This window comes from Anser anser, assembly GCF_964211835.1.
Source record: "Anser anser genome assembly, chromosome: 3".
Classification (NCBI taxonomy): domain Eukaryota; kingdom Metazoa; phylum Chordata; class Aves; order Anseriformes; family Anatidae; genus Anser; species Anser anser.
This window is the reverse complement of record NC_139722.1, coordinates 119926180-119949443: the sequence shown is the minus strand read 5'-3', so window position 1 is coordinate 119949443 and position 23264 is coordinate 119926180. Positions and strand designations below refer to the sequence as shown.

Genomic DNA, 23264 nt, shown 5'->3' with positions numbered 1-23264 from the left:
GTTAGTAGACTTTACAAGAACTCAAACCAGCATTCATTATCACGACTTTTTAATAACACAAACCACTTTTGCACTGAGTCTTTTTTATCTAACTGTAGTCATTTCCAGGATACCAAAGCTCTTGCAAATATCGCAGCCTTCCCACAGTTGCATACTTATGTACCTTTACTACTTCGAGTATTTCCATTCAAATCAATACAGCTGCTCACAACATAACTGTAAGGCTGAGAACAGCTTTTGTAAGACACAGTAAAACTCCTGACCATTCTTATAATACTTCTCTATATCTTCTCCTATTTCAAATCACAATCGTTAAACATAGTTATAGCTTGGGTTCTAGAGAGTCTTCCTTCTAGGTTTTGTCACAGCCTCCTAAAGAATTCACAGCGTGACTCTGTCCCTGAGCATCCCCTTCAATAAAATCCAAGTTGCTTTGCTATCTTGTAATAATATAAAAGCTAATTATTACTGAGATAACACCAATACACCAATACTGTTCATACAGAACACTAGGTGATGTAAGGACAGAAGTCAGGATGCTACCTTGTTTAAGCTTTTGTTTAGACCTCAGGGCAGACATGATGATGGTCCTGATGGGCGATACTAGGATTTGCTAAATCATTCACCAGGACTACGAAGATTGCCTAGTCAGTTCAAAGTTGGCACTCTTAAAATGTCTCCTGTTGACAGGACTCACATTTGAGCTAGATATTTTGAGTGGATTCTCCTTCTGCACTCAGCATTGTCAACTGGCACAGTTTTATTGATAGTCTCATGATATATTTTTTTCCCCTCCTTCCCTGTAGCCCTTTCTCCTGAAGCACTGGGACTTTGTGAACCTAGCTTTATACTTTTTTTGTTTGTTTTGTGACAGTATAGGAATAGTTGAGTTAGAGCTTTTTGTATTTTCATGAGTTCATGGCCCAAAGGCAACAACATGTTCTCTTAATGAAAACTGAGATTTTCAGATGACAAATGGCTGTGGGAACTTCACAGATAAACAACCAGTACTGTGAGATCCATGTTGAACCCGAAGCCTTGGCAATTCTGGGTGTGCAGCATTTGGTAATATTTCTTACCCTCTGAGACAGAGTTTGAGTGTTTTTTTTCCCAATAAGATCAAGTTAATAAATTGCATTTTTCATTTACAACTGACCTTCTACACTTGCATTTTATTTTCATAGCTTAGTTGTAGATAGGAAGCAGTTCACATTATTATTTCTACTGTCCAGGGAACTAAAATCATATTTTCACAGAGTTTTTCTCTGTTTCAATATTTCTTTTGGGTCAAAACCAAAATCATTTAGAAGTTTCTTTTTTCTAAACAAACACTTATATCCATTGTAGTTACCAATTTTTGTTTATATTTTAAGTTTGGCTCTAGAGAGAGAAGATTCCATAATCGATAGCCTACTTTTACAGTGGGAGACAATTTCAAATTCATTCTCTGCCAGACTCATAACAGAACTTCTCAACCCTTACATGCAGCAGGGACTGAAGCCACCAGGTTTGTTGTCTTTCACTCTCCCGCAGTACAGCCAAATACAATTTTATTCATGTTCCTCTGAGGAAAAGAATATAGTGAAACAGATGCAGAAGGATACAGAATTAAGTATTGTTTTTGGAAAATAACTTCTGAACTTCCTGAATCTTCTGCTCCTCCGAGTTTTATTATACTTCTCATTTTTAGCAGTTCATAGCATATTTGTTGAAATAAATATAGCACACAGTAAAATCAGTTATAAATCCACAGGATATAAGCTTCAAAAATTCATTCTCTTTAACTGAAAATTATTTAGATAAAATGTAGTGTTTTTATTTTCTTTTCTTCTCCAATGCATCCAAGTAATATATACTAAAATAGCACACCACATAGTGTAGGCTCTTTGCTGTAGCTGTCCTGGTGCTCACTCTTAAATTTCATATCCAGTAGGATTAATGACAAGCAGATCTCGGTGAGGCACAAGCATTAAACAAAGTCTGGAAAAGCACTTGGTATAGCTATTTCACTTATTCCGGTCTTCTGGCACTTGCTAAGTTATACTCCCCAAACCAGTAGAAACATGAAACGGAACATTTTCTGACACACTGTATGGCATCAAGATATTAGCATAAGTGTACACTTTGTGTGTATTAGCTTTCTACAGAGAAATAATCTTTTTATTTAGTAGGATGGTACAGACATGAAGGCTCATTTTCATCTTTATCAAAAACCTGTTATAGAACTGGAGGAATAAAAGACTTTAAAAGTACTCAGATGAACGATCTTGTACTGACCTCTGATGGCTTTAAGTGTGTATGACAGTCCTGAAATTGTGCCTAGGAGCTCTAGTGCTCTGAAACAATAATGTTGACATGACAAGAAACAGGCTCTTTCAAGATGTAAACCAAATAATTTCTAAGGGTGTCCTGGGATAATTTTTGCTTTGCACCACCATTCTCTTTTGAAGGTGAGGTGAAAATGTGTACAAGCCAAGGTAAGTGCTTGCAGAAAACGTTATTTCCAATGGAAATCCTGTTTCTGTCTTACAGCTCTTCAGAAATGTCTCCAGGTTTTATTAACAAAACAAAACAAAAAAAGTTCACCTCATTATTTCTTTATAAATGAAATAGTATTTCTGATCACAGAGCAGAAAACGTTTGAAACAGGAAGAAACTACTGTCAAAAAGTTTACGTCTGCCAAGTTCACAATACACCACCTAAAATACATGATTCCTAAGGTGTGGGGAGCACATGAACTTAAATCTTCATCAGTAGGGTAGAAAATTATTAGAAATCTTTTGAATGTGCCCACCTGGGCCACAGAGGGAAAAAAGAAAAACAAGGGGTGGGACAGGAGAGAGGAGTGTTTTCAGTCCAGCAAGATTTTCTCCCAGGGGTTTGTGCCTAAGGCAAACTCTGAGAATTGTTACATCTTTATCCAGGAGTCTTATTAGCAGCAACTCTGAGAGCCTCTTGAGTGGAAATACCATTCTTTATTATTTAAAAAATAAACAGGTAAAAACCAACCAACCAACGAACAACAAAAAAACCCACCTGGATCTTGTGAAGATAGCCTAAACAACCCTGAGAACTGTGCTCAGGGCTAATGGGCTTTGAGAATGAAAGAAACAAGTGCCTAGGTTCCCTATCTGCAGAAAGAAGCTGGCAACCCAAAAATTGACTTGAGTATCTACCAGGGACGGTACAAAAGCAACTCTACCTACATACAGTGCAATGGCAGCCATGGAACACAGTGTGAAATCGTCAAAATCTCTTCCGCCTTTTTCAAAAATGCACCAATGGGTTTGCAAGAAAATGAGTTGTAGTGTACAGTACCTTTCTGAAAAACTTCTGTTTGGGGGCCATCTGCTCCCTTTTCTGTCCAGAGTAACATTTGTTGACTCAGGTGACACAAGATATGAAATAAAAGATGAAGCTTGATTCTCTGTGCTTATCTTGAATAGCCGAGGAGCGACAGGCTTTATTCCCTCTTGGTTCATGGTGTCACAGAGTGAGGCACAGCTGAGTAAACAACAGGCCCCCATTACAGCTGCACAGGATGGGGCATAAGCAATGGACACAGGAGCAGCACTCTGTACATCAGAATTTCTGCTCACTCCTACGTGTGGTACTTTCAGTAGACAGGTTCATGAAGGTGTAGTAGAGGAGGTGATCTGGCCTCCTGTCCTGTAGTACTTGTGGTGGCACCCTGAACTTGTTGGAGTACTCAGAACTGACAACGGCATCACACACACAAAGCCACCAGAACAGCCAGACTTGAATCTTAATACGTGACCAGTGTGTCACATCTGTGCTCCATCTCAATTCCATATGCACCAAAGCTTCCTACCAGACACTGGTTCAATATTCTTCAGAAGTGATAAAAAGAACTGCATTTAGCTGAAAGTAATCTGATCTCCGAATCTCACTGAAAAAAATGTCATTTCCAGAAGGAACAACTTCAGAAAGCGGTGGAAGATGAGAGCTTTTCTCCCTCAATAAAATCAAGAGTTCACTGTGGAGATCCAGTGATAAGGCATTGGAGCCTTATAGCCTAATAGCTCGTGGCAGATTTCACTAAACTAATAATCTGGCATAATTAGGAGTCAATGTATAAACCATGAGCCCTCACATTTTCACGTTAAATTAAATGTGGATGTTCAACATAGATTTCCTCCTGCCAGTTGGGCTTTCATAAAACACAGCACCAGGAATATTTTAAATTAAAAGAGAAAGACAAAAACTCTTGGCCTCTATAATTGGTTTGAAAACTCCTTGGTCTTAAAGTTGAGCCCAAATCATTTATTTCCATAGAAAGACTCCCATTTATTTGGGTGGGCACTGAATCAGGCCCTCGAAGCTCAAAAGCATAGATGGAAACATTAAAGCAGCTACAGAATTTCCATCTTGTTGGATAGTCTGACTTTACACATCTTTTCCCCTCCCCTAAATTTTGGGAAAAAAATCAATATCTTGATATACTAAACAGACCAGTAATTCTGAAATGCCTTTAATAATTTGATGATATTAAACCTGAAAATATGGCATAGCATGCTGTCAAAATAAAAGGAAATGAGAAAGTCAGAAGTAAGCCAGAAAATGCAAACAAATCAATTCATTGATTTTGGAAACTTCTACAAACATATCTGTCAACAGTATATTTGTGACGGTAATTGATCTGCAGAAAAATTACTATTTTGATTAAACTACAACTTTCCAAAAGGAAACAAAGGCAGCAGTCACAGCAGTCTTGGCACAGCAACCCTGATACCCTAGGCATTGCCAAAAGCCTTTCTTGAGTTACAGATGTTCAGTTCCTCTGCAGGGAAGGGGCAACAGGGATTTATGTCAACTTCTTGTTGATCATGCAAGGCCATTTAGAGACTGTTTCAGTGTTTGATTTAAATTTGAGGAGTCTCAATTCTGCATAATCTGACTGCATATGAGGACAGGGACTCTAAAGGGTGAACATTGCAGACAGGATCTGAATCATTCAGAAAAGCTCTTGCTAATCACGGCTAGATGGAACCTGATACTGAATAAAACACTTTTATTCAAAAGCACTTAAGCCTATAGTAGCCACTGAGAAAAAGCCACCGTTGAGAAAAATCTCTCAGGAAATTTGCAACATACTCCCCACACATATTTCCATCTTCTTTGAGACTTTTTTTTTATACTGCCAGAGAAATTGGGCATTACTAAAACTGAGAACCTTGTTTGTATGATCTATCAGACTTATGTAGCATGCTGAAATACTGCTGTTTGCAAATTTTGAACACAGGCAGGTGGAGTTCTATGTGAGAAAGGACAGAGTAAAGCAGACATGAAAGAACATGATCTTAGCTTACATTGCTTAGCTTTTGAGATGCGGGTCACATTATGTGCTATAAATTGAGTGAGAAGATACGGCTGGCTCAGCACAGCAGTTAGGTGAAATCTAAAATCAACAGAGAAAGTATTCATTTGCAGGTGAAGAAACATCATATCCTGAGTGACTAGAGTCACAATTCCTTTTGCCAGAGAAGTGGTGAGAAGTGGTGTCCGGGTGGCACCTGCAGATCTGCTGCTGCACAGACAGCAAGCATCAGTGGCTAACAAACCTTTGAATTATAGTTCACACATAGACACGCTTCAACATCCAAAAGCGTACCCATTTCAGTTCTTACTTTAATAATAATTGCAGTTTAAAGTGGCCTGAAAATATACAGTGTAACATAAATGCATCTAGATATTTTAAAATTAAACGACACACACATGTGCACACAGTCTTTTATGTTGGCTTTAACTTCTACCTTGGCATGGATTGTGCCAGCTGGAAGGTGGATTAATTTTGAACACTGTAATTTAATACTAGAAATTCAAGCATATGTCTTCAGTTACTGGAGCATCCTTAATACTGAGAGTGATTTATAGAACATAAAAAATTAATAAATATCTTGGGTCAAATTATTGCTTATTTGAATGCCTTTTACAGCAAAGCTTCACAAATCTATCACAGAACGTACAGATCACAGTTCATTTTCTGGGATAATCACACAATTAGCAGGAAATTTGGCCAATTTATAAAAAATGTGGTTATGTTTTTGCAAGCACGTGCTTAACCCAGAAACCAAAATTCAAGTGAGCAGAAACCGAACTACCAGTTTTTTCACAGATTGATGCCACTGCAAGAGTACATCTAATCAAATCTATACACAAAACTTTTTGAAAGAAGATAAATTTTGTTTTTACTGTTAAGTGTAAGAAGTACAACTCACTTCATACATACGTAAGATTTTCACTTTTTTTTCTAATCTATATTGGAAAGTACTGGAAACTCAAACTTCCCCACCCCCCTTAGTAAACAGAAAAACTTTACAGGTAAGATGTTCTCTAGAAATACATAAGATTATTTGAGCAGAAAAAACTCATGCATTTTGTTGACCTCAAAATTACGGTCATCCTTGTGATATTATAGAGTGAATCTATATGCTAGAAAGAGTTTTGTAATCCTGTAGCTCCCTTAAGGGCATTTGAAGCAACTTAACTGAAATGTGGGTCGTTGAAACATTTCAAAGACAGATATCAGAGAAGAACGAGTACGTAGCTGAATTTTTAGGAAAACGGGTGAGAGAGATGTTTCCAGGTTAGGAAAGCACAATACACCAAGATACACCAATCAATGTTAGCACCTAAAATATCCTGCTATTTCTTCTTTATCAGTATAGTCAGGAAATTCTGGGTGATATGGGAATGGAAGAAGAATTAAATTATTTTCCATGGACCTGCAAAATATTATGCAGACTTTTTGCCAATACACAGCGAAATGAAGACATTGAGTTGCACAGGAATAGGGTCAGGAGCCTCGCGTACTGTACATTTACATTTGACAGGGAATAGAAACAAACAAGAATCATGGGTTATTGAGTCCTATTTAAGAGTAAGAAAATCAAAAAATCTCAGGCTGCCACTCTGGAGTGGAAGAATTGTGCAAAGATATCAAATACTGTTCCTATGTTAATTACACCTGCTTCAGTGGAGAGCAGCTGACAGTGGCACAGGAAGCCCACAGCTGGATGAGTGCTTTAGAAGTAACTAAGCCTGAGCAGGTACATCTGGTAAGGAGAACAGCAGAATGCCACATACCAGTGAATCACATTGAAATACACAATTGAGTTATGAGCCAGGAAAAGGAGGAAGATTGCTTCCGTATGGGAAAAGGTAATTACTTCTAAGATAAGTACTGTACCATCAACTTTGTGATCTCCATGCTAGCATAACTTAGGAATTCTGTGGTTAAAACAATTTAATCAGTATTCAAGATGTATTCCGTTTCAGCTGGGGTTATTGGCACACACATGAAGTTGCGTGAAGGAAAAAACCCACAAAACAAAACAAAAAACATCGAAACAAACAAAAAAATGCCAGTGTACTTCACTTTTACTGTGAGATAAATTCAGCTAAGCCAACCGTAGGCAGATGAATAGTGCTGATCTCAAAGCAAAGCGTTTTGCCTTCACTAGGCTTTATTTCATGAAAGCTAAGGTGTGTTAGTTACCCTTTTTTTTTTTTTTAATCTATTTCAGTCATAGTGAGGACAAGCAGTCAGTTTAATTCAATGCAAGGTAAGCAGCAAGGCTGTGCCTAGATAAGAATATAACACTGGCCTTACATACCTAGCCAGAGGCAAGCACCTGAAGTGCTTGCCTGAATCTTCCTCTTTCGCATTTGTAGCGACATAATCCACATTTGTTATCTTACTCTAATGAACTCATCTGTCTTGAGCAATGAAGGTAAAACATTCCTCTGTTTCAGTTTTGGGGTCAAAGGCAAAGCCTGCAGAAGGTTTTAAAATGATCCAATATATTAGGAATCGCTGGGAAATTGTTCTGTCCCATTTAAAAAAGGGTTTGCTTTGCTCCCAAATTTCTGAAGGGTTTTCTTTTGCTTTCAGTACACATACCAGAGATTTTACCTCCTTCTGTTGAATCTGATTTACCTTTCCCTTGCCTTTAACACAAACCGATACATCAGTTGCCATTTACATATCCCACTCCACATTACTTCAGAGACTGAAATTTTTATGTAGGATACAACCTGTGCCTTCCTCTGAAGTTCCCCAGGAGCTTCTGTAAGCATCTCCAAACAGCAGTAGTCAGCAATTTCAAAACCAGGTCATTTAAATTAAAGCAAAAAAAACCCAAAAAAACAGGCTTTATAGATTATAATGGAAGCAAAGTCATGAAATTTATATTAAATATAACATAAAATCAGAACCAGACTAGACCATCGCATTACAATTTGCTAACTAAGCAAAAAATAAACCTTACATAGCAGAAAGGCCAGCCTTTCTTCAAAACAGCACACAATCTGCCAGGTATCTCCTCTGAAACTCTGTAACCTTTTTCTTACATTCTCCTGGGGCCCCGTGCTCAGGTGAGAAGACTTGTCATTTGCAAGTGGGAAACACTGATTACTTCCATTCTAACTATTGCATATACTGAGCCTGGAATGCCTTTCCAACCAAATTATGAACAGAGTTTGGACTGAGACTATGAGATTTACCTCCAATATATATTGTGAATATTTCAAGGTGACAAGGACATATGGTCATATCAAAGAGTAAATTGGATTCTCTGCAAGCAGCTATAGAATTTATAATTTAAAATTCTCAAAATTTGCAACCTCTGTGTTAATGAGCTGGCCCACCCCAGCTGGTAGCCTAGTCCTTCCAGCTGTATAAGTTCAGTATCAGCTGAACCTTCCTTCAGAACATAATACTAATTTGCTGATGAGAACACATTGGATAAAGGCACCACAATCTATGTGCAGAAGCTGTCATAGTCTAAACAAAATTATCCCCAAGCCAATCAAACAGAAAAAACACCCCAAAACACAAACAAATCAAAAAACAAACAAGAACTCAGAACGTGAGACTCATTATCACATGGAATGCAATAACCAAGTCCTTGTGTTTGCAAACAGTTTGAATATCTCCACCAAATCAATCACATGTATCAAATATTCACAATGGAGCTCTGCCACAAAATATTGCAAACAAATCGTTAGTGCAGACCAAATGGTATAGCTCTCTGCTCCATTATTTAGCCTAGCCAGTTATTCAGATACCTTTCTTAAGGTTCAAACACCTTGCCCCTCTCCCCTTTAACTTTTACAACCATTGGCTGTTACCAGTTCTGGTGATTTCACTGACCTACAAAAGAACATGTGACAGAACTTAAAACAAACAAACAAACAAAAAAACATAGAGAAAGAAACTAAATTAATTTACAGCCATCTTAAATTACATTGGCATTAACAAGTGACCTTTTACTTCTCTCTAATTTTTAATTGAAATTCAATCTCTTTGTTCTCAGAGGAACACATAGGGTGTGATTTTCAACACTGGCTCAATTTTTTCAGCTTTAAGTATAATTGGCCTCAGCAAGGACAAGAACATAAACAAAACAGGCAAGCCAGGGAAATCCAAAAAAAAATCACCCTCAGATAAAATTTCAGATTAAAAAAACAACAACAACAACCCCACACACTGATATTTCCATTGAATTCACAGAGCTTTGGGGCTTGGTCCTGCGTATCAACATGCAGCTGTAATGGCTAGCGACAACAGATATATGGGAAAGGCATGACAAAATGCCTTCCCATACACCCAGGCCACGGCAACATATCAGGAGTTCTCCTTTCTTTTGTCACCTGGAAGAGTGATAACATGCTCAAGCATTACACTGAAGACTGTGACTTGAGGTGGAACCAGTATATCCACTGTGTTGTCTGTATTCACTAAAAAGATCTAGAGACAGACAGCAGAGTGAACTTACCTCCTTTACATGGGGAGCTAAGCATATCTAAGTGGCAGAAGAACTGAGACAGGTATAAAAATCAGTTTAAAATGACAGTCTGGCACAACATCTCAAGTAGGAGAGAAGATATACTGGCATGGACCCTCAGCATGAATGGCTGTGGCATGCAGCTAGGCCAAGTTATCCTGGGACAACCAAAGTCCCAATTACTGACTGTGTCACTTAGTAATCAATACATTGGAAAAGGTTTGTAATAAAAGCCAATGATGCACAAAACATAAGGATCCACGGTGTCTATCCAAATCTTACACTAAACTCATCATTTTAAAGGGAAATATCATTGTGATCTTCACTAGTGCTTTACAATATATACTGGCAGGTGTCATACAAGTCCAGGGACATGCTAGTTTCCTGTTAAGCACTAACATGCACTTTGAGATCATCTGCATGTTTGCTCTCCCCAAGCAGAGGCTAGTGCTGAATCCATCATTTTTGATGACAGATAGCCACAAAATCTTGAACCACGGGATTGTAACTTGTGAAAAGCTGCAGAACACCGCTATAACCAGAAACATCCTGATGACAACACCTTGCCTGCATCTCAGAGGTCTGCACTACTTCTAGGACCCAAATTCACATGCATACATTTCCATTTCATGGAGTTATGCTCAGCCTGGATTTAGACTGGCCACAAACACCATCTGCCCTTGCAGTAAGCACAGTACTTGTTCCTTTCCGAGCTACTGGCTGCCCACACTGGGACCTGGAAGCCAAGTTTGTTGCTGGGCAATCCAACAGATGGCTGTCTTGCATTTCTTTCCATTAACAATCACATTTGCTATAGAGAAACAACTGTCACTATTCTCTAGAATCTACTTCCAATCATGGTTCTACGTAATTTTACAAGAAGAGGGAATAAGAAACTCCCCAAACTCTTCCACACCTTGTATAGGGACGAAATTTTAACCGTGATATGACTGTTGCACTCTTTAACTATAAGAAGACTGTTACACTTTTTTTTTTTAAATCAGTAAGCCTTCCCAGTTAGTATGCCAGCTTTTTGTCTACTTCAGTTTAAATCTTTTCTACACTCATAATAACAAGAATAAATGCAGACAGATGTACAGCACAACTAGTTAAAACTATCTGACTTACACTACCTAGGAGGTCAGAAAAATTATCCAGCAGATCCACCTGGTCTTCAGAATCTGTAAGTCAGCAGTTATTTATACATCCTAAGTAGATGTGGTTAAAAAAAAGTGAATAATTTTTGATAAGCATTGTAGGCTCATTCGCGAATTATTTATGACTTATTATTAACTCCATATGCATATCTGCATGAGAAACATTTTTAGTCCTGAAGATATTTATGAGTTTAAATGTTTCAAAAATAGTCAGTGAATAATCATCCAAGCTGAAAAATAATATTCCAAGTCATCATGGGTTAGATGTTTTTGGTTTTATTCTCATTTTAACAGATTGAATTATCTAACCATGGTTTAGAAAGAAAAAACAACTAAGGAGACAAATCAGATGCCTGAAAAATTATCCTGTACTTAAAGAAACAGTGGCAGGGAATAGCTCATTAAAAAATCTTTACAATCATTTTCTTTTTTTAGCAAGCATTAGATGAATTTTTGAGCAATTAACACATTCATAGCACACCTGATCAGTTCAGGAACAGGACAAAAGGAAAAAAAAGATTAATCAATTCAATAGTTCATCAAGAATAATTTGAACACTTCTAGTCCATAATGGACTTAAAGATTTACAATTAATCAGCACTGTCAGAGTCAAATTCCCCATGTTCTTTAGGCTTTAAAATAAATTAGACTGTATTCTGGATAACTCCATTACTGAACAGACATAAAAAACGCAACCTGAAAGAGTATTTAGTACAGATTAATGGACAGAAGAACTAAACTTACAGATATTTACATGGATGCAAATTCAAATTTCACTGCATTCATGTTTGTAACTGGCATTCCATAGAAAACATGCACGTTAGAAATATACAAGTATTTCTGTAGTAGTTTCTTCAAAACACATCCACATTTCTTCATCACCCTCTGCCCACAGAAAACTGTGTGGAAGAATCCTAACTTCACCGTTCTAAATGTTTTAGCCAAAAGCAATAGTATATTGGATTTGAAGCACATTCTCTGAGTTTCATGGAATTTACACTCCTTTAGGGGTGGGATTCAAAAAATAGCATTCCACTCTTAGGAAATACATTCAATGCAATATGAAATGTTGACTTTGAGAACCCAGGTGTGAAAACAACATAGGACAACATGATAGCATTTTGTCATTAATGTGCTTATAGTTTTGGCGAGATTATTTGATGGAAACTGAAAAGCAGTTAGGGGTCTTAATTCATTTTTTCAGTTATTTATTTGTACACAAGCTTACTCTTTCTTGGAAAGTAGATTGTTTGCACTAAGATTTTGTTTTTTTAATGAAAAATAGAATCAGTTTACATACAAAAAATAGTTTCAAAGGCAGAATTCTGGGATAAAATCTAGAATCATAATTCAAATTTTTATGGCTCAGCCACTAAGAAAACCGAAACACTACCAGATGTCTAAGATATCATACCAAACTATTACCACCTCTGAAGAGTTTTCAAAATGAAATTATAGCTCAAAGTTATTCAGCTAACCATTCTAAACAACAAATACATTCAGAAAAAAATACCACTAATTCAAAACCAGAAAGCAAAAGTAACATTTATCAAATAAATTTTCTGCTGTTATCACAACACATAGTTCTTCAGTACGTAGCTGTTGGCCATACAAAATTGCTGTGAGGTGAAATAGAATGATGATGATGAATCAAAGCATAAAATATATATATTTTTTTGTCATAAAAGAAAAAAATATCTAGAGTTAAAAATATTCCTGCAGAAAAAAAAAAGTGAATTTCCTCATTTGGAATCAAAATTTTTCTTACAAAAAACATGACAGCCTCTTGCATTCACAAACTAACACAGTTGTAACATCTAGTAGCTACCTGAAAACTTGGCTCCACATAGAATAACCACAGCAATTTTTTGTTTGTTTTGAATATAAGCTCTAACCTGTGAGGTGTAAAGGACCAAATATGTAGTTATAAACTGAGCCAAAGAAAATTCCATAATAGTGCTTATTTTAAATCCCATTTGAAGGGATATGGGATTTGAAGGGATATGGGATATCATATGCTTAGATGAACAGTAGGACAGTAGGAAATGAAAATGTAAGGAGTGTTACTTTCTTACATTCTTCCCCCCCCCCTAAATTAAATGCCCTTTAAATTATTGCATTCTTCCTGGGGGGTCCCAGGAATAAAGTTGCAGAGTCACTTACCTTAGAGGGTTCAGATTTTCACTGACAACTCTGTGCAGCAGATGAGCAGATGAACTACTGGGATCAGTCACTATTTATTTTCTTTTCCAATGCAAGAACTTGGGGCCCTCTAAAGAAGCTAAAGGAAGCCAGGTCCCTGCAATTAAAAAAAACAACTGTCTAAACAATTTAAAAAAAGAGTGCTTTTCACACTCAAGTCATTAAAGAGATCCATTGAAGGTTACTAAACAGTCAAACACACTGGGTACAGGATATCCCTTGATATGAAAATAACTGGAGTCTAGGACAGTTCTCAGGTGTACTCTCACACATGCTATTCTACTTCTTCCCCTTCCCTGGCCAGCTGCCGCTGGGTACAGCTTTTTGTTTTTCTTTTACAGCTACTGCTTTATTGGAAAACTAAGAGTCTTAGTCCAACCTTGTGATAAGGAGGCTTTCTCTGGGGAGGGGTCACAAGGTATCAATTTCTCTTATCTTTTTACTCACTTTTAACAGAGAATCTTCTTTCATGTTGTAGAGGCCAAATGTGAACATAAGACCAGTGAAGGAGGCCAGAATCAAAAAAAGGAAGAAAAAGTTAATGATTTGGGGGAATATCTTTGCCTGGAGTCTTTCACCTAAGTTTACTAAGTTGCTAAAGAGCACGAGGGAGAGGATGAAGACAAGAAACCTCAGCAGCCCACCAGGATGGTCAGTCACTCCATGGAAGCCTGCTGCTTGCAGCATAGTGGTGAAAAAGAACAGGCAGAAGACAAGGAATGTGCCAGCAATTGCAGTCAAAATCCCTCAAAGTCTCTTTGTTCCATGCATCCTGATACATCAGCCTGCAGCAACATTTGGAAACAAAAAAGTGCATAATCAGCCCCTGGGTTGAACTAGTATAGCTATTTTTATAATCTTATGGTACCCTGAACAGAACTACATTTCTTCTGAAAATGGAAAGAAGACAATCTTGCTTTTACTGTGATGTCCATGTGTATTTTTCGAAAGCATCTACTACGCAGCAGATTTTTCATCTGCAATAGTCAATGGCCAAATATTTGTGTGGCACTTAAAAGAAACCAATGGGCAAGTTTTTACTGGAAAAAATATCTATAATATTAAAAATATTATAAAAAATATAAAATATTATAAATAATATAAAAATATCTATAATATAAAAAAATCATATTTATATGACAGCTGAGTATATTAAAAACATTATATTTGTGAAGTAAATTTACACAGGTAAATTGTTTCTGGTCCAGTAGCTGACACAGCTCATAGTCTAAGGTTCACTTTTATGTTTTCTGTAAGACTCTGCACATAATGACTCACAAAACAAATACCAACACTATCTGTGCTGAGAACCAATTTCTTTTCAGATTTTCAACGTCTTGCAATCCATGTTTTCATGGTCTTGCATGCAGCAGGCTTCTTTCTGTAGTGCATGATTTTGTGGCTTACTAAGAAAATTAAAAACCCAAATGAATCAAACAAAAACAAACAAAAAAGAAGACTTTTCCTTCCCCCCCCCTTTTTTTTTCTTTTCTTTTTTTTTTTTTTTTCTTTCTCCCACCTAGAGACAGGATGCTGGGAATCATCCATACTGCTGGGTTCTGCTGAAGCTCCATGACATCTTCAGAGACTCATCTGCATCTCTGACTGACATGATTCTTAGTCTCTCATCACAAACAGGCTATCACTCTAGATGAATGATCACAGCCACGTCTCCTTAACATACTCCAAGGTTACCTTGGTATCTAGATGAAATTTAAAATACCTGGCAATCAAAAATAACTTCTCGCATTGGCTACAGAGGATAGCGACATTCCACAAGCCTTCCCTGTAGCTATGTTGAAGGAGGAACACTACGGAGAGGAACACTGTGGGATGTTGCCAGAACTTGGATCTTTTATGGCCAATAAAAGGAATCAATATGAATACTTATTCATTCCAGTTTTGGTGGACATTATCAATAACTCCTTCAATGCAGGCTGCATTTCATATTTATACTCATAATGGAAATATCAAACCTTTCTTAAAATCACTGTTACACTTAATTTGCTTTTGCATCAGTTTGGCTGAATTTGGAGATTTTTCTATGCCATCTTTATTTCTTCTTTTACCTAATTCCTTCCTGCTTCAGAATATTTCAGCTGTGTTTCTGAGTTGAATCCAGTGAGACTTGCCAATCTGGAAAGCGAACAGACTAGTGCTGCATTTCTACAGACATAGAGAGCATTTAATGCCACGGCAAATTCAAGAGAGTGCTCCTCACTCCCAGAGCTCTTGAATTTCTTAACTCACTCAGAGTCCAGCCCAGGCATTAGCTTACCTTTTAAGAAATTCCTCAGAGTTTTGGATGCGTGGAGAAAATATGTAGCTTCAGCAGAGCACTGTCACTGGAGCTGATTTAAAATGGTACAGGAGAGGCAATTGTGGCTTTCCATCATTTCTGTAAACTTATCTCTATGCTTGTTGTAATTGTGCTGTTAATATTAGGTTGCTATGAATAGATTTTTCTCTGCTTTATCTGTCCTCACACAACTATTTCAGATTAATTGACAAACCACAAGAATCCCATCCCGTTCCTGGACACCATGTGATCTTGGAAGATTCTCATGGTGGCTACACCCCAGCAGGTTCTTCAGTGAAACTTACCTTGGTGAAGATTACATGTTTTTTTTCTTCTTTTTTTTCTTTCAGAAATTTGGTCACATAGAGGGTCTGTGTGAATGAGATTTCTCCTAGAGACTGGTGTCACAGGAAGAAGTCTCTCTCTCTTTCTGAAGAGGTGCATGAAGACCACACGGACCTATATCCAGTTAGGTTAGCTTCACAAAACCCTTACCTTTCCTTAAATAGTGGAACTACTCTGGATGTCTCCCTCCACACTCTTCTGGAGAGGAAGATTTACCCTGGAGGAACCACTAGATGACCAAAGAAAAGACTGTAAACATATCTGGAGAAAACATCCTATTTTCTAACTCAAATATGTTCGAATATATATAAAAATATCTTTAAGCAAGTCATGCCTTAAAAAATGATGTTGGTACGAAACACTCTTGCACGTCGGGATGGTGTGGGGGAGAGGAGAAAAATGGTGTGGAAGCAAAAATCAAATAAACAAAAACAAAAAGGAAAGAACCTCACACACCTGACATACAAAGAGCTTGTGGGCTGTCCCCTTGTCTGAGGATTATCTCATAAATGTGAAGGTGAAGTGAACGTTAAAACCTATGTATTCTTCCACATAAGGCTATGAACAATAAGAAATTGACTGTGATTGTAAGGAGGTAAGGAGGCTTCACTTGTATGACAGATTCATTATAAACGTTAATTATTCCAAGCCTTCTAACAGAGCATGCATGTATGCAGCCGATCAGATGGGAACCTGCTCTCCTATCATTCTGTGCACTTCCACGTACACTGATAGAGGTCTAAAAATATTCGCTCATGTAATCCATGTTCTCTCAGGGCTTTTGTTCCTGCAAATGTAGCATGTCCTTATTCCCAGGCCTGCTGTGATCTTATCAAGCTTAAATTGGTTCCTCTGGAAAAACAACCTTCAAACTAGTTTCAGCAACTGGGATGGTTTGGGGTTTATTAACACTGTGATTATTAAGCCAGACAATAAAAGGATAATGAGGGATGGTAGTATGGTGTTATTAAAAGTACTTGATCCTCCCTACTTAAGACCCTGTATTTTGTTGCTTAGGTCAGAATATGAACAAAAGACAAAAATCAAAGAAAGAAAGAACAGCAACTGTCCTTTGAAAGCATTATGAATCTCTTTCTTCATCCTACTTGCCAGAAAAGTTTATAAATGAACATTCCCAGTTTATTCAGTCAGGAGGCTGACCAGAAAACACAGGTCCTTGAGTCTATGAGTTGCTGGTTTATATCCAGCCTCCAAACATAGGCATCAAAAGCATCTCCACATGAGATCTGTTTGTATTAAACAAACTTGCTGAGTTCAGAAATGGTTCTAGGAGGTAGGAATCCCATTCTCTTCATCTCAACCAGCACCCTTTAGCTCCTTTTATAGAAGAGATGTGATTAAGATTAAATCTAGAAGTATTCCCAGTTAGAAGGTGAGGTACAACCCTAAAGAAGCTTATTCTCTAGATCAATATAAAATTATCAATTTCTGTGCTTTTCATGGTTGAATGTGCACTCTATTTCTTCTAGAGGCAGTAATACAGTACATATTGACTGCAGCAGAGCAGAAGTAACTGGGCTATAGCACTGTTCTTTAGCAAACATAGCAACTACTACTCATACATATTGAAAAACAAAGGACCATTTTACCTCACAGACCTGGTCAGGGATGCAAAAGATCTAGACTGATCTCCACGTTTGGCCTTAAAGTTCCTGGATGACTGAAAAAAAAAAAAAGTCACATAATCCCTCTGTATCAGAGTTGTATCAGAGTATCAAAAATAGAGCAAAGTATCCTTCCCTTCCTTGACTTTGTCTTCGTCTAAACGGGGATAAAGAAGATTGATCCCCATCTCCTACCTTCCTCAGCACCACGCCCGTAGGAACACACTGTGACCACGAAGTACTCTCATATGCACTGAAAAACAAGGGCACAAGCCTAAAACTAATGAGATCAACACCATGTAAAAATGCTGCCTGAGTTCAAGCTAACAGGGCAGCTGTCGGACGTTGCTCTGGGAGCCATCTTGTTTCCTACAGTTGCAGAGAAACCTTCAGTTTAGACATCTACAAAACCGAGCTGCAACAGCAGAAAACTTTGAACATGAGTAGTTTTCTAGGAAACCAACTCCAGTATCTCCCCTCTACGCTGCAGCACTGATGTACCCTTTGTTAAGAACAGGACATTATTCATCTCTTTCTCCGAGTGCCAATGCCTTACAAGTCAATTCTGTGGTTAATACAAGCTGACAAAAAGAGGTTTATGTGCTGTGCAACAATACCCACTGCCACTCACACGAAGAGAAAATACTTCAAGGGCAGCCCGTTCTTATATAACACAACTGCTGCTTTGCTAAACAGAACAGAGGACTTAGAGCAGTAACACCATTTCCCACCTCAAGTCCCTCAGCTAGGCTGTTAACTTCTATCTTGTGGCACATCTGAAGATTAATCAGTCTCTTAGCCTGCAATGGTCCAGCTAATTTAAACACAAACATACTCTGTGGAGAGCAGCAAGCCTGAAGGAGGTGGGAGGGGAAAGCTGGTGGGCTTTGAAGGAAGCACAGCCTGCTAATATCTGCAAGAGCTGAACATAAAATAGATAAAAACAAATTAGAGACCTATTAGAAATAAATTAATGGCATCTGCAAATGAAATTAAATTTAAGATAAGCACGCTAAATAGCAGGGTCTCTGGTGAGCATTAATGCTTAATTTTTTATTATATTCAATGAAGGCATATATTAATCAAAAATATTTATGCAAGGTAGAGGCTTGACAGGAATACTCTGTGCAACCATTCTTAAGGGAGCTGCTTCTATTAATCAGCTATTTTAGAAGAGAACGCCTCTGCTCTATACAATGAAGGCAAGACTGTACTTCAATAAATCTTATTTAGGGCCTGTGCTTTCTAAATATCCTCTAGGGTGAGAATTGGATGGAGTAGGCTGCTTTCTACAGCACAATATAATACACTTTCCTTCATATTGTTTAGTTAGCTCATACTGAAAATAAGCCTTCATCTTATCCTCTGCCTCCCTTTCTATTGTTAACCTTTTATTGAATTGTTGAATATCCAAGCACAAAGGCAGATGACCTGATAAGTATGAACGTATTGTACAAACGAGAGGGACAAAGCTAAACACACATTCAATAGCTGGTATGAAAATATTATCGCACTTTGAGGCAGGGACAAAACCAAGACCATGTGCCGTTAATGAGGCTATTCAAAGTAATTTTGATGAAGTTATGATTCTATTGTCATTCAGTACTGAGAAGGAAGTGCTTAGCATTTGAAAAAAGAATTGTTAGTCATTATGTAGCTCTCTGGGGCACTAACTCTTTCAGGATTTTCCTCTTTGTTTCATTTTTTTTTTCCTCCCTCGTCATCTTTTCAAAATGAGCAGTGCTACGAAAATAGAGAGGATTAGAAGTTGTCCCTGGCATATTTCATTGTAAGGTTGTTGGTTTTGCCTCTCTGCATTTATTATTTTAAATTCTATACGAGGCACCTGTTGGCTGCTGAGAATAAATCAATGGGAAGGTCATAAATAGCTTTGTGATTTATGCTTGTCTTTAAGCCTCTTGGGAACTCACTGCCTTGCTATACAGGAATAAATGCCAGAAAGACATGGTGTTCAGCACAATTTTGTCATGTGAATTGTGCAGTCTCCTCCAAAAAAAGTTAAGTCCTGTTACTAACACTGTCATAATCTAACTCAGGTTAATGATGACAGCAGCCTCAATTAATGTCATCAATTAAGTAAGCTACAGTTAAACATACCTACCAGACTTGTTGCTACCTTACATGGAAAGAAGCAAGCACTGCAAAAGGATGCTTACAGAAATAAACAGGGAGGTGATGAATGGATGTAGCTTGTGTAGCTTTCTGAAAGCTCTGATAGAAAGGCCTGGCTGTGCAGTCCATCATGCCTGATGACTCAAGGATGCATTGTGTAAAAGCAACAGTGACAAATGTGTTAAATTGGTGAAGAGTGGAACAGAGGAACAGCCTAGGAAAAGCAACTTTGACTTAATGATTTCTTTTGATTATGCTTACTGGTCTGGTATAACTCTGTAGCCAGCTGTGTGGGAACAACAGGAAAAGTGCTGGGAGCCACACACACACACACACCATGAGGGGACAGCAACTCTGGAGTCAGGACCATTTTTTTAAGAAGGGGGAATCAAACAAAATACATTTTTAATGCACAGACCTTGAGAATGCCCAGTTCCCCATGCCCTGAAAAGTGCAAAAGGTGGGATTTACGATGAGATCTGTTTCTCAGCTACATTGCCCGTATCTTCAGCACCACAGCACACATACATACATATACACATATAGGCACATATATACACATGTACACACACACTACTGTGTTTGTCTGGGAACTGGAACACAAACTTCACGCTCTCCTTGGGATGGGGAGGGAGAGGAACACAACCTTCCCAAATCCAGAAGCCTTACCTGGCAGTAGGCCCTGTGAACACTCTCTGCCCCTCCCTGAGAAGCTGTACTGCTCTATAAAGAAGAAGTCAGAACTGATGAGGCCAGAGACAGACAGCAAGGGGTACTGCACTCCTCTTCCTGTCCTAAGACTTCCTTATGCATTTTGATCGAGTGTAGCTAAGTACGTAGGATTTTCCTTGCCTTTGGAATTGCTCAGATGAACAAATTCCTTTTTCCTTCTTCTCTGTGTTTCAAAGGATCTTTAATTATTTTTGTTGTTTTAAAAGACACTTGCTATGGATGGTTGTGTCCACAATAATTTGAGGCCTGTAGCCACTTATATCTCTTTCTTTTTTTTTTCCCATTAGTAAAAGATAAATTTACAGTTAGCTGTGTTGTTTTTGTCAGACTGGGTGTTTGATTAAATATTTTTTTTTCCTCATACTATTTTTTCACCCCTCTCTGCAATTTGGAAATGCAGCCAAAATGAAAGTCGAAGCACAGCCAGAACATCATTTCTTGCACAAAGTGAAAACATTAAAAGTTGTGAGTGAGATCCATTCCATATTGGAGCTCATGGCAAAGCTTCTACGAGCCTCAGTAAAGGTAAAACTCTTCTCAGTTATTTCAATATATGAAGAAACAAACATTTTACAGTTCAATCTACCGTAATTTTAACTAAATTTAAGGAACATTCAAGTTATAAGTATAATCATCAGGCAAAAATCTTAGTTTCTCATTTTAAAGGAGGTCTTCAAATGTTTGCCAATCAGGTTCTTTTTTCCCCCATAAAGAATTCAACTTTCCCATTCTGATTTTATAAATGCTGTATGTTCTGTAGAGTAGAAATATGTATTTTGAAGTTTCAAGAGATTATTCCAGTAATAACCAATTAAGAAATCCTAAACTTTTAACATTTGCTCATCATTAACGTATAGCATGAATTGGCCTATTCCCCAGACATTTCACTCAACAATAAATTCTGATGATACCGACATATTGAGCAGCAAAACAGAATAGACAATGGAAAAAAATGAACTATCAAGCTGTCTCTAAGTGTTAGTGGACTGGCATTATTAATGGATTTCTCAGTTCCATTGATGGGCACCATGCTGCAATTACCATGCTGTGCCAGCTCATATGATTTGTCATCTTTCTGACGATGCCAATGGATCTGTGCAAGTTTTGCCCCCAGGTGAGAATCTGACCCAACGTTTAGACGTGACATTGCTTTGATAAACATGCACAATACAAAGAGGATAGTGCTATAACAAGCAAAAGACTCATGGGGAAGGCAGAAATAGAGACAACTGTAGTCTGTCAGCACAGGTGAAAGAACAGGGGCTGAACAGAATAATAGTGATAAGTACCAGAATTTGATTTCATTAGCCATAGAAGACTGAAGCTCTTTGCTGGCCATTTTACAATTCTCTCACTTGACTTGTTTACTGATGGAAATGTTTGCCAAGGAACTTTGGAAAAATAGTGACATATGAACAATCTGTTGCGGCATATTGTAGTGGTGTTGTTTGTGCTGCTATAGTTACTAAGCTTTTAGCATTTTCATAATTTGTCTTGAAAAAGCTGGAACTTGGCATGAAGTTTTTGGGTGCCTCTATCTTCAAGTCAGATGGTTTTCATATTTTTTTTTGTTTTGTTTTATATATGTAGCATTTTCTTTTCTATGGGAGGACAAGCCTGAAGAGATGCTGTGTCAAGGAGAAGGAGGTGTGCTCAGTTGAAGAAAGAAACAGAAGGTGGGAAAAAAAAACACAACAAATGCATTACATGATGAGGAGAAACAGGTGCAATCTCCTTTTGCAAGGTGAGAAGTGTTAACAGGATACTCACAGGTCTTATGTAACTGCAAAATCGATCAGGCTATTCAAGGAAGTCCTTGGGATTTTTACTTTCTTTTGGTTTCAGATCTCGTAATAATGATTTACTTCATTGTCAGTCTTAAGTATGGGACCAAATCTCTGGATTTCAGTGTACTCATTCAAAAGACTTCAGAAAGATCAAATCAGCACACTGAGGGAAGTACTGCTGGCAGCTACACTTCAATTTGCAACATGGATTGCATTAGTAAAGTGGAAGTGGTATTTGTGACATGACGAAATTTGTCAAATTTTCGTCTTGCATGAACATGGCCCTGGATTTGGCTAAAAAGACAAACAAAGCCACACAAAAACCAATCAGACTTTTGCAGAAGTATTTTAACCTTGGACACACAATAGATATGGAAAAGGGCAAGGCCAAAGTGTTGGACAAACACGATAAGACAGAATGAATTTATGCTATCAACATGAAGAAAGACTGAATAAAAAAAGCATGAGTCTCCTGCTTCTGTCTGAGCAAGACCACCTTAGCTCTGATGGCCTAAAACTGACTCATGAGATAAATTTCCACTGCCTGATAAGTCCAGTTCGGATCCTCCTGTTCAAGTACTTGAACTGCCATTTAGCTCTGCTGTGGTGGGACACAGAAACACCTACAAGAAATGTGGACTGTACCAGTACAGCAGACATTTGGTGGAAAGAAGGCTAGATGTGCCATCAGGGGAGCTTGGAAGGATTTAAAGTGGCCAACGTACTGGTATATGTTATTTCATTTGGGACTCTTTTCCCATTTTTCCCTAGGGCTTTGTGTATGGGTAGTTCCTTTACAGTTAAAGGCATATGAAATACCAAGTTTCTGTCAGAAGAATAAGACCATCATTTCTTCCCCCACAAACCACAGCCTGCACAGAACATGTCCTACGTGCCTGCCATCATCCTAAATGCAGGAAAAATCTCATCTGACATGTGTAAGATTAATGAGGCATTTAGCAAGTGGTATGGAAGTCTTCACTGCTCAAACGTCATGTCTTATCACAATTTTGCAACAATTTTCTTGACACCTTGAACTTTCCATAGGTCTTTTTGAGGGAGAGGGAGGCTGAAAGAGGAATATCACAGCACTGTTGATGAACCCGTTAGCAATAATGCTCACTCTACGCGACTTGGGGAAGAAAATATATGGATAATTGTTTGCTTTTGACAT

General features: G+C 37.9%; 1 protein-coding gene across 8 annotated transcripts in view; it reads right to left on the bottom strand.

The window, feature by feature from the left end:
- The window catches only part of SPTLC3 (serine palmitoyltransferase long chain base subunit 3), a 172112-nt gene that overhangs the window by 100886 nt on the left and 47962 nt on the right, over window positions 1–23264 (bottom strand). For 2 of the 8 annotated variants that reach the window (XM_083831468.1, XM_083831467.1), the window contains 6 exons: window positions 17433–17494; window positions 15964–16042; window positions 14689–15520; window positions 14463–14575; window positions 13617–13954; window positions 13131–13266 (listed from right to left, as the gene is read on the bottom strand). The gene's annotated coding sequence lies outside the window, so the exon portion shown is untranslated. Of the gene's footprint in view, window positions 1–13130; window positions 13267–13616; window positions 13955–14462; window positions 14576–14688; window positions 16043–17432; window positions 17495–23264 lie in introns of all 8 variants that reach the window. The other 6 variants (XM_083831462.1, XM_083831464.1, XM_083831461.1 and 3 more) reach the window with 6 other exon arrangements.